Genomic DNA, 4,461 nt, shown 5'->3' on the forward strand with positions numbered 1-4,461 from the left:
GCCAAATTCATTCTGATTACCCTGAAAACTAAAACCAATGACTTACATGAGTCATAATACATCACACGGGGCAACTCATGCCCGAGAACTGACGAGAAAAGTGCAAAAGCTCAAAACGACCAGTCAAGTCGTTACATCCTTCCCCACTTAAACATACGTTCGTCTTCGAATGTGCCCGAGTTGTTCCAAAAGCCAACCAATCGCTGAATAACCTTACCATGCATATACCCGGGGGTGATCCCATGTCACCTATCTCATATAGGTCCGATAACACAATGTAATTGAAATTTCACAATCCAACCTAGCCCATAAACCTTAGAACCACATTTCCACTTTCGAAATCATCCACTAGATCAAAATCTCACATCTATACTCTGAATAAGCTCGAACAAGCTGTAATAACCCATACCTGCAACCTCAAGTGAAATCACATGATATAACACATAACTCAAACACTTGTAGTGATAACTTCTAATCACGGCAGCTGCACACAACACCCGAACATCGATAGAAAACCTCTTATCAACTAAAGTCTCATTCCAACACTTTCATATACTACCAATGATAAATGAAACACTCAGTAAGCCATAGCTATTTCTCAAATCAACAATTCATGAAGCCACCTCTCCTTTGGCAAAGACCATAGCAACTTTATGAGGCGAACCTCGATATTATCCTTCCAACACACTGAAATTGAATCTGTTTGTATTCATTAAAGACCCCAACGATCTTATCTAATCCAACATCATTACTCTAGTGACACGACACATCAATATTGGCTAACGCCGCAACTTGTGCAATCCGCTCACTAATAAGCATCCGAACATACTTAAATCATGAAAATGACTCAAACGAAAGAGCTGTACCGCAAGCTCACCAGTACCAACACACACAATGCTGAGAACCTGTCACACATCATAGAAACAGAACACACGAATCTAACCCGCAGGATCACACCTCTACATAGCTTCGCTCCAATGCGCGACCTCATCCAAACACTAGTCCACATGAAACACCTCATGTTACTATGCTCAAAAATCAACAACCATGCGCAATGTGATGTCTGAAACCAAAGCAATCATGATAACCACCGCAAAGTAATTGACATAACATTACACATACCCGAAGGGACACAACCGATACGCCATTCACCGAGCAATACCCAGTACTCTTTCCCGCTCGACTTCCACTATGAAACCCCAATGGAACCGTACCATCTGTGCCTATGACCAACAAATCATAACGTCTCGCAACACAGAAAAGTAATTCATAGATCACCTCATAACACTAATAGCTCAATAACAACTGAATCAACACATCCCTCACCAATAGCGACTCGAAGTCAACAAAGTCGTCTCAATGCAGAATACACATCCATATAGGTCTACAAATGAACCCCTTATCAAGGAGTTTCGGAAGCTACTCCTTCAACTCCTCTCACTCTGCTGGTCCCATACGATACGGTGCCCAGCACCAAATCAATACCGAAATCAACAACCCTGTCCGGCGACATGCCCGGCAGTAGGAAACTCATCTGGAAAAGTCCCCCATCTCTAGAACTGAATCAATGGTAGGAGTCTCTGCACTGACATCCATCACGAAGGCCAAATAAGAAAGACAACCCTTCCCAACCATCCACTGGGTCTTCAAAAATGCACCACCCTACTGGGAACATAATCCATTGAACCTCGCCACTCAATCCGTGGCATAGCCAACATTGTTGCCTTAGCGCAATAGTCCAGAATAACACGACACGAAGACAACCAGTCTGTACCCAATATTACATCAAAATCTACAGACTAAGCAGCAAAAGATCCACTCGGGTCTCCAAACCCCGATAGTCCCTAAACAGTGCCGATTATTACAATTTGAAAATCTCCAATTATTACATGTAAAATCAGCCCAAAACATGATGTTATCAAATAGGATTTAGTCAAATACGTCGTAAAATAGTCATTCGGGATGGACTAAGTCACAATCCCCAACAATGCACGACCTCACGCTCATCATCAAGCATGTGTGTCACCTCAATATAGCACAACGATGTGCAATCCGAGGTTTCATACCCTCAGGACATCATTTACAATCATTACTCACCGCGATCCGGTCCAAACTCTAGCCTGCGATGCCCTTGCCCTCATGAATCGACCTCCGGATGTCCCAAATCTATCCACAATAAGTACATAATCATTAAAATATGCTAAGGGAACAAACCCCACTCGAAAATATCCAATTTACATCAAAAATCCCAAAATTGCTCAAACACGACCCCGGGCCCACATTTCAGAATCCGATAAAATTAACATCAATGGAATTCTCATCCTCTCACGAGTTCATACATATCAAGAATACCAAAATCCGATCACAAATTACCCCTCAAATCCCTAGATTAAGGTCTCCAATTTCCAAGCCCTAAACCCCCAATTTTGCTACTAATTTTCCATAGATTTCATGCTTTAAATGTTAAAATTCATCATAGAAACAAGTTTAGGGTCCAAATATCTTACCTCCACAAAATCCTATTGAATTCCCTCTTCAATTAGCTCTTCCAAGCTTTCTCCCGAATGAAATTTGGTGAAAACCCTCTCAAAATTGCGAAGGGTGAAATATATACATTTTGACCGAGGCATTTTCACACCTGCGGTCAATCCACCGCATCTGAGGTACCGCTTTTGCGGTCCAAGAGCCGCTTCTGCGGTCTTTCACTTAAGTTACCAAAAACCGCATCTGCGATGCCTTGCCCGCACCTGCGCCTTCACAAGTGCGGCTCCACAACTGCTTCTGCGGCCACAACATTCCCAGCCTATTTCTGCTTCTGCGACCAATCTCCTGCATTTGCGGCGTCGCACTTGCGGTCCTAAATCCGCAGGTGCGGAAACAACATAAACAACAAATTTGCAGCATTCACCAAACTCTCAATCTCTCCGTCGACCATCCGAAATCACCCCGAGGCCCCTCGGGACCTCAACCAAAAGCACAAACATATCCCATAACCTTATTCAAACTTGTCCCAACCTTCGGAACACTCAAAACAACATTAAAACACCAAAATCACATTAAATTCAAGCCTAGGATTCCAAAATCTTCCGAATTCTGCTTTTGATCAAAACCCAACCAAACTTAATCCGAATGATCTGAAATTTTGCACAAACATCCCAAATGTCACAACGGAACTACTGCAACTTCCGAAATTCCATTCCGACCTTTATATCAAAATCTCACCTATCAACCGAAAAACGCCAAAATCTCAATTTCGCCAATTCAAGCCTAAACCTTTCCACTGACTTCCAAAATGCATTCCGATCATGCTCCTAAGTCCCAAATCTCCTAACGGAGCTAACCAAATCATAAAAATTCCGATCCAAGATCATACACTAACAAGTCAAATCTTTCAAATTTCAAGCTTCAAACTGAGAGCTGTTTTCCAAATTCATTCTGATTACCTTGAAAAGCAAAACCAACGACTTACATGAGTCATAATACATCACACGGGACAAGCCATGCCCGAGAACTGGCGAGCAAAGTGCAAAAGCTCAAAACGACTGGTCGGGTCATTGCAGCTCCAACCTAAACATGCACGCAAGTCCACAAACATGTACGGACTTGCTCGTGCGATCAAATCATCAAAAGAACATCAACAACTATGAATTTAGCATCAAAATCAATAAAACTCTCAAGAACACCTAAAGTTACTATTTTCACAACCGAGGGCCCGATTTATATCAAATCAAGTCCATTCCTACCAAATTTCACAGATTCGACTTAAACATTGTTTTAAACCTATATTGGGCTCCAAAACCAACATACGAGCCCGATACCATCATATTTAAACATTATTTACTTTCCAAACTTCTTATATTTTTTAATTAAATAATTTTCTTTAAAAATTTATTTCTCGGGCTAAGGACCTTGGAATACAATTTCGGACATACGCCCAAGTCCCATATTTTTCTACGGATCCTCCGGGACCGTCCAATCACGTGTCCGGGTTCGGTTACCCAAAATATTGACCGAAGTCAACTTAAATTTAAATTAAAAGGCAAAATTGGCATTTTTCTTAAATTTTCACATAAGGGCTTTCCAGAAGCGCGCTTGGACTATGTACGCAAATCGAGGAGAAAGAAAAAGAGGTCTTGAAGGCCTCGAAACCCCGAATTGGGTTCTAAAACATGAGATAGACTTTTGGGTCATCACATTCTCCTCCTCTAAAACAATTGTTCATCCTTGAACGGACATAGAAAAGTACCTGAGTCGGGGAAAAGATTTGGATATCGACTCCGCATATCAGACTCGGACTCCCAGGTCACTGTCTCAACATGCTGACCTCTCCACTACACACGAACTGAAGGGAAATTCTTTGATTTCAACTGACGAACCTGCCGGTCTAGAATAGCTATCGGCTCCTCCTCATAGGTGAAGTCCATTGTCCAACTGGACAGTGCTGAAGTCTAACACGTAGGA

The sequence above is a fragment of the Nicotiana sylvestris genome, chromosome 1, assembly GCF_000393655.2.
Source record: "Nicotiana sylvestris chromosome 1, ASM39365v2, whole genome shotgun sequence".
NCBI classification, from domain to species: domain Eukaryota; kingdom Viridiplantae; phylum Streptophyta; class Magnoliopsida; order Solanales; family Solanaceae; genus Nicotiana; species Nicotiana sylvestris.